Consider the following 11,200-nt stretch of genomic DNA (forward strand, 5'->3'; position numbering starts at 1 on the left):
GATAACAACAACTCAACCACTATCCACTAATCAGGAACAAGGTACAATTTTACAAACGAAAGCCCGAGTTCCGGGTCTTTACAAGTTCTGGGCTTCGAGCCCCAATTACACAATCCTTGAGCTACTAGTCCAACTTTACCAAGCTACACTCATTTGTTCAAAGGCCAGAAAACCCCTTCATTCAAGGAGCGTAAGCCCCAAAATACATGTCAGGCCTCCTAGAGGCACTTTCACCACAAATAAAAGAGCTAACCCGCTCTCAATTTTTCAAGCTTATAAGGGTAATACCAGACTTTTACACATGATTGCCATCAAGGCACAACTTACAACGAAACAGGGGTATCTTGTACCCAAACTATTGGGCCTTCGTTGAAAAAAGAATAGGTTAAGAAAATGGCCCAAAATGCAAAACAGAATGGAGGCGTGTACTTGCACTCCTAAATGATACCTTTTTTAAAATCTAAGAGGCACTAGGCCGAAGAAACAGGGGCTAACCCCAAACTATGGAGGTGACTCGTATGAGAAAACTTTAAGACATTACAGAAGGGAAGTAACAGTTACAAAACGTAGTCACCTCAAACCAAAAATTAAGGGGAGCTCAAGAGGGTAAAGCACTCTCTATCCCAGTTTTACAGTTAAAGATATGTGAAGTATTACAAAAGCGACGGCAAATTACATGTTTCAAGATAGGTTACATAGTAAAGGTTTCGGACCTTCCCCGCGGTTTAGACTGCTGAGCTAGCGAGAAATAAAGATATTAAGTGGCCGTTACCTTGTTGAAGAGCTGCTGCCGGATGAAAGAGGCGCTTCGTCTCCTGCTACACTTCCATACACTAGGCTAGATGTTGTTCGAGTGGCCGAGAGACAGGAAAATCAGCAGTTTTTATACTCTCAAGGAAGATTCGAGACCTTTCATGAATAATTAAGACACACCCACAGTCGTTTATTGGCTGGCTAAAGGTTACACATCAAAATTGGAGAAGAAATACACTATTGGTCAAAAGTTAATTACAGAAATTCTGGATTGGCTAAGTTCAAAACTGGCGGAAAGAAAAGATTTATATTGCCAACCCACAAATGAAAGAACGAAATTTAGTAAAGAACAAACTTATGAATACAAAATTTCTTCAAATAAAGTTCTTCCACTTCGCACCAGGGTGAATGGTTACAGTTTTGTGTAGGGACATCTATCAGAGAAAGTCCACACTTCTTGATCAATAGAAAACAAAACAAGTCGAACTCCACACAGTAATGGCAACTTTGTAATCACAAATTTTACTGTAGTGACATCTTCCGAGAAACGTATGAGTTAATCCAGTTTGTAAAGTTCAGAGTTTCTCCTGTAGAGGATTACTTAAGGCGGAAAATTCAAACGTGCGGCGTAGGGGTGTACCAACCGGTACACATAACATTATGGGTGCTGTTCTACCTATACTGACACACATACTGAACTACAGTTTACTAAACGGAACTTTCCCTACTGTCTGGAAAACAGCCAATATTAGGCCCACAATCACCCTCTGACTATCGTCCTGTGTCCATACTCCCTTCGCTTTCTAAATCCTTTGAACGTTTAGTATACGAGCAAGTTCTGGTATACCTAAATAAAAATGCTCTTTTGGACCCTTTGCAATCTGGATTAAGAAGAGTCACAGTACCGCGACAGCACTTTTGAAGGTTACTGACGACATTAGAAACGCTATGGACAAACGACTGCTCACTGTACTTATCCTTCTTGACTTCAATAGCGCATTTGACACTATAGATATTCCGACTATGATAAAGAAAATCGAACTGCTAAATTTCGACCTAGCTGCGCTTAAGTTTTTTAGTTCTTATTTGAGTAACCGTCAACAGCGTGTAACAGTAAACGACAAGGCCTCTAAATGGAAAATGAAACTTAGTGGTGCCCCACAGGGCGGTATTCTAGGGCACTTACTTTCTGTATTTATATCAATGACATACCATCTGTGACACACCACCTCTATGCTGACGGTCTTCAAGTTTATTGACACTGCAAGACAAGATATTGACAATGACCTCCGACTACTCAGTATATATGCACAACGGAATTATCTTCAATGAATCTATCTATCAATCAATCACTACTGTTTTGCATTTATACTAAACTCTACAAAATCGCAGGCAATCATAATTGGTTCACGAAAATTACTGAGCTGCACAAACAATGTCGCAATACCGCCTATCCTACTGAACGGTAACATTATTTATTCCCTACAGTAAAATGCCAACAGCCGCGTCCATGTTGAAACACCGGATCCCGTGAGATCCGAAGTTAAGCAACATTGGGCGTGGTCAAGATTTGGATGGGTTGCCGCGCGCTGTTGGTGGGGGGGGGGTGGGAATGGAGGAGCGGAAAGGAACTGGTCAACCTACCGTTTGTAATCTCCGGCTCAGACACGCCTCTTAAGCGGCAGAGTGATGTATTTCCATTTTGAGCTAAATGCCAAACTAATACAGACACTCATTCTCCCAATTCTTGATTATCGTGACGTTGTTTTAGTTGACATGATGAGAGAAGAGACACTTAAACTTCAACGAGCACTGAATTCCTGCCTGCGATTTATTTTCAATATCGGGCACAATGTTCATATTACCCCATACTAACAGGCTGTCTCATGGCTGAAGCCTGATAAACGTCGGCAGATACACACTTTAACGATGGTGTTTAGAGTATTACCTGAAAGTCACACACTGTATATTTCTTCGAAATTCACCTTTTTATCATTATTTCACAACTTAAATACACGTTCTAGATTCTTTCTATTCCACTTCTTCTTCGTCTTATTTTTCTACCGCTGTTCCCACACCTGTGGGGTCGCGGGTGGGAACTGTGTCGCACGTGTGGATTAGGCCCTGTTTTACGGCCGGATGCCCTTCCTGACGCCAACCATATATGGGGGATGTAATCACTATTGCGTTTCTGTGGTGGTTGGTAGTGTAGTGTGTTGTATGAATATGAAGAGGAAACTGTTGGAACAATCACCCAGTCCCCGGGCCAGAAGAATTAATCAGAGGCGATTAAAATCCCCGACCCGGCCGGGAATCAAACCCAGGACCCTCTGAATCGAAGGCCTCAATGCTGACCATTCAGCCAATGAGTCGGACTTTTTTTATTCCAGTGCACCCCACAAAAAAAAATTAATAGATGATTTGTGATGAACGGCGCCAGATTATGGAATTCCCTGCCAGCTCAGGTCAGAGAAACCAGATCTTTATCACGATTTAAGGTCACCTGCCGAGACTACCTGCTGAGGACAGCTGACTGGATGATTGAAGTATGACTGTGTGCTTGCCTGAGGATTAGTCATTTTTAAGAGTTTTTAATATTAATTAGTTTTAATATGAATTTAGTTAGTAATTTATTTTAATTCTATTAATTTATGTAGTTTTAACTATTTTAAGTATCTCAGTATTTTATTTCTGATTAGTATGTGGTTAAGTGTACGAGAGGGCCTCGAGCCGTAATTTCACCACTGTAAAAAGGCACTAATAAATAAATAAATAAATAAATAAATAAATAAATAAATAAATAAATAAATAAATAAATAAAAGTATAGAATGTAAGGAGTATGGGTGTAGATATTTTGTTAGTTGGTAAAGAAAAATAAACGTCACAACATATGCTAGGTAGGGTTTACATTGTCGTATTAGTTTCCCTGGCGGTTAGGATCGCGCTGCTGTGAGCTTGTATCCGGGAGATAGTGGACTCGAACCCCACTGTCGACAGCCATGAAAATGGTTTCCCGTGGTTTCCCATTTTCACAACAAGCAAATGCTAGGGCTGTACCTTAATTAATGGTACGGCCACTTCTTTCCCACTCCTAGGCCTTTCCTATCCCACCGTCACCATCAGACCTACAGTATATGTGTCGGTGCGAGGTAAAGCAAATTGTTAGTTTTCCTCGCAAGTCTGAGATACAGAATATAGTAGTATAAAGTTACAGTTTTGTTGCATTAATATTCGTATTAACGTGCCAGAAACCAACGATATGGAGCTGTTGCCATTTCAACACCGTTTTAAGGGCCACCGACCCAAGCCGGGATTTGAACCTATGAAATCGGACTCAGAAGGACAGCGACTCAACCAACTGAGCCACATTAAAAGGAGACGTTTGTGATTATTGTTATAAATAGATGCAGTTAGTAATTTTTACAAAGGTTTTATGAGGAGCATTTATTAAGGCGTACGTTTTCAAACAGTCCTAAATGCACGATACCGGGCGGAAGAACTAGCTGGAAGATAAAGAGCCGTGCAGGGGTGGCGCTTCCTTCTCTGTTCACTTTTCCAAACCAAACTCCGTGGTGTAACAGCCCCGAAGGGCTATCGCCTACCAAGCGACCGCTGTTCAGCCTGAAGGCCTGCAGATTACGAGGTGTCGTGTGGTCAGCACGACGAATCCTCTCCGCCGTTATTCTTGGCCTTCTAGACCAGGGGTTTCCAAATGGCGGCCACATGCAGCCCGCGAAGCCATTTTTTTCGGCCCGTGAGAGAACTGTAAGAAATAATGTGAAGAAAATTCAGAAAAAATATTTCACAGCTCGTTCAAAAACGTATTAATTTTTCACGCCTTATAGACCCAATTCAGAACTAATTATTCTTTAATACTAGTTCTCCCTTTCAAGTATTCACTTGTTCTCAATAGATTATTTATGATTTTACAAAATTTAAAATCCAAATGTCAAGTCATAATGTTATAATTTTTGCGTTCCACTGACTACTTTTGATGGTTTGAGAAAACGCCAAGGTGTCGAAATTTTTTCCAACAGGAGTTCTTTTACGTTCAAATAAATCTACCTACATGAGGCCGACGTATTGGAGCACCTTCAAAGAGCCAGAATCCCAGTTCCTCAACCGTCTCGCCCACTCAGCCTGGCTCCGAACTTCACTCTTTTATGCAATTTTAAAATAACGTTTTAAGCAATTAAAATTATCAAACCCTCATTTGAATTGAACTATGCATATTATTTCATAATGGTGCCGCTGTTATTTTCAGAATTTTAAGAAAATTGGCTTATATAATTGCGGCGTGCGAACATGACTAAGGTCTCCAAAATGGCCCTCGAGCCCCTACAAATTGGAAACCCCTGTTCTAGACCGTCAGATAGCTTCTCAATTATACGCACGTGGGCAGAGTGCACCTCGAACCAGCCCTAAGATCCAGGTAAAAATCCCTGACTTGGCCGGGAATAGAACCCGGGGCCTCCGATAATATACAGGCACGGTACCCCTACACCGCGGAGCCTGCTGGTTGCTTTTAGGTCTCCTCATTTTAGAATTTGACTTAAGGCATCCTGCATTCGATTCCCAGCACTGACAGAGTTGATAAAAGCATGGGATGAGGAAGATACACCCTTGTTTGCGGGTGCAGTAGAGTTGGCCTTGAGTCTCCCGTAGTCGAAATATCTACGACCTGATAGACACCTTCTCGGGGCGTAGTGCCAAAGTGGTTTCTTACTTTAAGAAGACAAATTAAATGATTCTATTTCCTCACAAACGAAGAACGATATTGTCAATTTCACGAACATTTTCATTAATGCAGTCGGTTTATTTTAAGAGTACAGAAGCTATGATTGTACATGGTAACTGTACCGGGCGGTACAACTCCGCGCCGCTAATTCAAACTTTGCGCCAGTTGAAACTCCTCTACTGGAGGAAGCCTGAACTTTAACTATCGTGTTAATTCTCAAGTTTCTCAGAAGATGTCGCTACTTGTAAATTTTGAAGTGTTCTGAACTATGTCAATTTCGATTCATTGTTGTTTTCTCTGTAGCAAGAAGTGTGAACATTCTCTTCTAGATGGCACTACTGAAGGACTACAATTATGCACCCTAGTGCGAAGTGAAAGAACTGTGTTTTTGGAGAAATTTTGTGTTCATAAGTTTGTTCTTTGTTAAATTTCTTTCAGTCATTGTTTAAGTTGGCTGTATAACCCTTCACTTTCCGCCAGTTTTGAATTCGACCAATGAGTTATTCATGTAATTAATTTTCCACCAATCCTGGTTTTCTTCTTCAATGTTCACATGTAATCTTTTGGCCGTCCAATAAAATGATTGTGGGCGGGTGTTATCATTCCTGAAAGGTCTCGAATGTTCCGCGAGGGTATATAAACTGCTGATTTTCGGGTCTCTGCGCCACTTCAGTAACATCTATCAGTGTGTAAATTATGTACCAGGGGGCGGAAAGCGCCTCTTTCTTCGGGCAGCAGTTCAACCACCAGGTAATGGCCGTCTTATAACTTATTTTCTTGCCAGCTCAGCAGTTTAACCCTCGGGGCGGGTTCGAAACCTTCTACCATGTAACGTTCCTCTAAAATGTAAAAGACTCTTGATTTAAATTCTGTCTCTGTAACTACATATGGGGATAGAGACTGCTTAACCCTCTCGAGCTCCCACTCATATTGCTTTGAGGTGAACGTATTTTCACTACCATTTCTTCCCTTCTAATGTAATGTAAATCGTTTTCTTATATAAGTCACCTCTTTAGTATGGGATTAGCCCTTGCATTAGCGGCCTAGTGTCAAGTAGGTTTTAATAAGGCGTATTTGGAGTGCGGTTTCGCCTCCTCTCAAGTTGGTATTTTGGAGGCCATGTAATTGTCCAGTTTCTTTACTTATTAGGCCTCAGTAGGTTGGGTATTTTTACCCCTGTTTTCATGTGTTTGGAGGTCAGCTTGAAAGTTGAGTTTGGTGTGGCCTTTGATAGGCTGGAACTTTGAGAGCGGGTTGCTCTTCCCAAAAAAAAATAAAAAAATTAGAAAATTATATGTGCCTTGAGGGGGCTTTTACTATGTAATTGGGAGCAAGTGCTCTTGAGCATGATTGGGGTCTTCTACCCCTTGGTTGAATCTGGTATACGGGTAAAGTTGGGCTTATAGCTCAAGAATTGTGTGTCTGGCTCTCGGAGCCCAAATCCTGTAACTACTGTAATTGTACATTATCGATTTGTTGCTAGGCTACTAAGTACCTGTTATATTTGTTATTTCTTGATCTTGAAAAGAAAATATAACCTTGTTAAATTTTAAATTAACTTTAATTTCGTAGATTGAGACCTATTCATCCCAGCACCTTCTTTCACCTCTAACTACCACGGTTAACTCCGTAACAGTAACACTCGGTAGGACCGGCTTTCTTTTCATATCCACCGGGCGATATCCACAGCTGTGTGCTTGCATCCGGGAGACAGTGGGTACGAACCCCACTGTCGGCAGTCCTAAAGATGGTTTTCCGCAGTTTTCCATTTTCACACCAGGCAAATGCTGGGGCTGTACCTTAATTAGGCCACGGCCGCTTCCTCCACACTCTTCCTTTACCCATCGTCACCATGAAAGCTACAGTGCGGCGTAAAGCAAATTCTAAATAAAAAATAAAACATCTTTTCACAACCCCTTAAAAGGAAAAGTTGTATCCACGCTACTGGCCTGGACTTATACCCCCATCCACTGAAATTATTTTGTGGGTACGCCACTGCATCCACTCATCATTTAAGGTACAAGGTAAACCCGACGAATGGTTGGATACTCAAAATACACCACCATAAATGATGCGGTTATGGCTCAAAAGAACTAAAGAAAGGTAAGGGACGGACTCTAGTGTTTTAAGTAGATTCCGAATCAATAAAACGTGACTTCCCATTTTTAAAATGTTACATGCATCGACAGCGATTCAAGCCTCGGTCGTCTTGATGAGAATATAGAACCATTGGAAATGAGTTATCACGCACGCTAATTACAAAATAGTGAGCCGCACTTTTGATGGTGCCATTTGAGGATCCAATTTGTCCCCGGGAATTTGACAAAATACACTGACTTAACAAATGTCATGGGATAGTCACCTAATAGCGTGTGGGACCTCCTCTGGCTCTGCGAACTGCAGTGAGACGCCGTGGAAGTGAGTCGACAAGTCCCTGGTAGTCCTCTGAACGCAGCGGACACCAAATCGTCTGCAGAGCGGCCGCCAATGCTGGTCTGTTCGTTGGTGCAGGATCCATGGCACGGAGCCTGAGTTCCAGGACATCCCAGATATGCTCGATAGGGTTCATATCGGGGCTCCTGGGTGGCCTTGGCTGTCGTTGGACCTCCGCTGCACGTTCCTGGAACCATTCCCGGGGATCGTGGTAGCGATGTGGCGGCGCGTTATCATCTTGAAACACCTCAGAACCGTCTGGACGCTGGAAGGCCAAAAATGGGTGGAGATGGTCTCCGAGCAGCTCAACATACCGCGTACCATCCAAAGTCTCTTTCAGAACAACTAGGCGGCCCATTCCATACCAGAAAAATCACCTCAGACCATAACAGAGACACCAGCACCCTAGACAACACCTTCGATGCAGGCGGGATCCATCGCTTCATGTGGTCTGCGCCATACACGGTGCCTCTCATCGGCATGGTACAGTTGAAATCGTGATTCGTCCGACCATATCACGTTACACCATTGTTCCAGTGTCCATCCCTGGTGACGGGCGACAAATGCGCGTCGTTGTGCCCGATGACGTTGGGTTAACAGTGGCATTCGTGTGCGGCACCGGCTCCCATATCCCATAGAACACATGTTCCTACGGATTCTCCACTGGGAGACGTGTCTAGCACAGCCTGTGTTGAATTTTTTGCACGCTTGCCCCTCTGTCACTATTGACAATCCGTCTCAGATGTTGCCGGTCACGGTCATCGAGGGTGGCTGGACGTCTGTTGTGGACGGTGACACCCGCATTCAACCATTCACGATACACCCTGGACGCGGTTGATCGTGTGAAGCCGAATTCCCGCACCACTTCCGAAATCGCACTTCCCATCCGTCGGGCACCGACCACCATACCCCGTTCGAACGGTGTCAGCTCACGATAACGTTCCACGTTACACCTGTCACATGCACAGCCACTGCTCACAAGGTCTCCTATACAACTGCCGCTGGCACAGGGGGCGTGTGGTGCGCAGACAACACACCTGCGCATCAGTGCTCCGCTATCCCATGACATTTGCTCAGTCAGTGTATATTGGTCTACCTATGGAACTTAGGCACGCATCCGCGACATGTCTTCCTTCTGTTAGAATAAAAAACGTTTTCATAACTTAGCGAGGATGCACAACGCTCCATCTTCAAAAAGTTACTTATATGGAAAATGAGGAACTAATGTGCAACTCACAATCCTGTCACAGTCTTCCAAACGCAGCAACTTAAACACAGCACATCTCTCAACCACGGTACAACCCGAGAATCCCTAGGACATTGTTGTTTCCTGGAACCGATGTGCAAAAGCTGACGCGATGTTGTAAGCTTGCAACTGTTTCTGGCCGTGGCCCCCGTTATCTCGGTGGTCACGTTCCGCCCCCCTACTGAGTAATCGCTTACTAACTGTCCGTCTCCTCATCTCTTGACATTTGTCAACACACGGTTACATTCCCAATACTGAGGCCTCTACAGAGAAATATCCTCGCGCATCACAAACCTAAGTGTTTTCCATTCATTTAAGCAGTGCAAATATGGAGAATTATGTATGGCCCGATTGATCCTTGCTAGCAGATCCGTTGTCGCTACGTTAATTTAACATTTCGGCGTAAGTTTTCAAGTTGCTCGTACCGTACATAAAACAACGGCTGATTCTCGCTCTAGTTTCAACAAACATTTTGGGGGGCCAGCACCCCTTGGCCCCCCTTGGCTTCGCCAGTGAGCTGATGTGTGTAGTTTGGAGACGCAGAGGTCTCAAAATACTTTTTTAGCTTCTCATAGTCAGCTAAATTTTTAGCGTGATATTTCAAACATTCACGCTGAATAATCACTCTCAATTTCCCGCTTAAAGTAGGCCTACCTTTAAGTTATCTGTAATCTCGGCCATAATTTGCCTTGTCATACACTACTATGGAGGGTTCCACAGCCTTACTTACCACTGGTGTGATTTCAGTGTCCATTTGAGAAAGCTCGCTGGGGACTGATTCGGGATCCCCATGTTGTGATTTGGTAACCACAGTCATGGGTTCACTTGTAGCGGGAGTGCTGGCTTGCACACTGGGTTCATTCCCAGTAGAAACTGACTGCTTCATGTTGCCACTCAGTTGGTTGCTCCCAGCGAGTACTTGAAACGCGTTGCTAAGTTTAAGAGGCGCATTTTTCCGTGCATTTTTCTTGCATTTTTCTGCGCCATTGTCTTTCTAACCCTCGCGGGGAAGGATAATACAGTATTACCCTACTCGATTTCTTCCTTTTAACCTGAGTCCATTCTGGAGCAGCAGGAAGTTTTTTGAGGTCAGATGACACCACAATGATTGGTTTGTTGGTAGTTGTAACTGGAGGAGTAGTTACTGGCCAGGTGTTAACGTTTGTAACAATCCTTAAGAGCTGGACGATCTCCGGTGTAACACTGAAGGTTCCAGGATTCATGACGATAAGTGTACTACTGCGGGCCTTTGGCTGGGGGTGATTGTGGGACATATTGGTTACGTCTGTTAACGTTGACGATTATGGAGGAAAATCTTCATTTGGCAATGGGTGAGTATCATCAATCCCTCCCCTGCCAGGGGGACCCCCCAGAACACATTGTATAACCCTTCCAAAAGAGATAACTACCACAGCACTTCGCTCACAGTTAGGAGTAATTAATCACTTGATCCCGTCTTTGCTGGCAGGACCTAGTGTTTGCAGTGCACTATGTCTTCTGGTATAGGCTAGGGCAATTTTGTTACTTTCATAGATCTGTCTCTATCTTATCCTTGGCTTTGATAATATAAAAGTGACTGAGGTATGAGCGATGCTAGTAATGCCAATCCTTATGCAACCAGTCCCTGCTATGAATGGTGTGAAAATGTTGCTCATAGGGTCGGTTGGTGTATGCATTTCAGTGGGCTTGGCAGACTGATATGTAATAGCAACCTCTGGCTCGGAGAGGAAAGCGACTGGAAACTACCTCACTCCTCATTTCCCTAGTACGCCTCTTCAGTAATGCCTAGGCCATCTATGACAGCTGATGGCAGAGCTGTTGAGGATCCCACCAGCGGCATCGCTGACGGACTGGACATACATACATACATTTGTTGATCACAAGTCACTTCACCACACTTAATATATCTGTTTTATGTTTTTAATGGATTGTTTATAAGTTTCGGACGTTGGAAAGCACCATTGCACAACGTTATTTTCTGAAGTTACTTAGTTTTTGGATTTATTTCAAGAGCTTGCTTTTCTTTCAG

The sequence above is a fragment of the Anabrus simplex genome, chromosome 5 (genome assembly GCF_040414725.1).
Source record: "Anabrus simplex isolate iqAnaSimp1 chromosome 5, ASM4041472v1, whole genome shotgun sequence".
Lineage (NCBI taxonomy): Eukaryota > Metazoa > Arthropoda > Insecta > Orthoptera > Tettigoniidae > Anabrus > Anabrus simplex.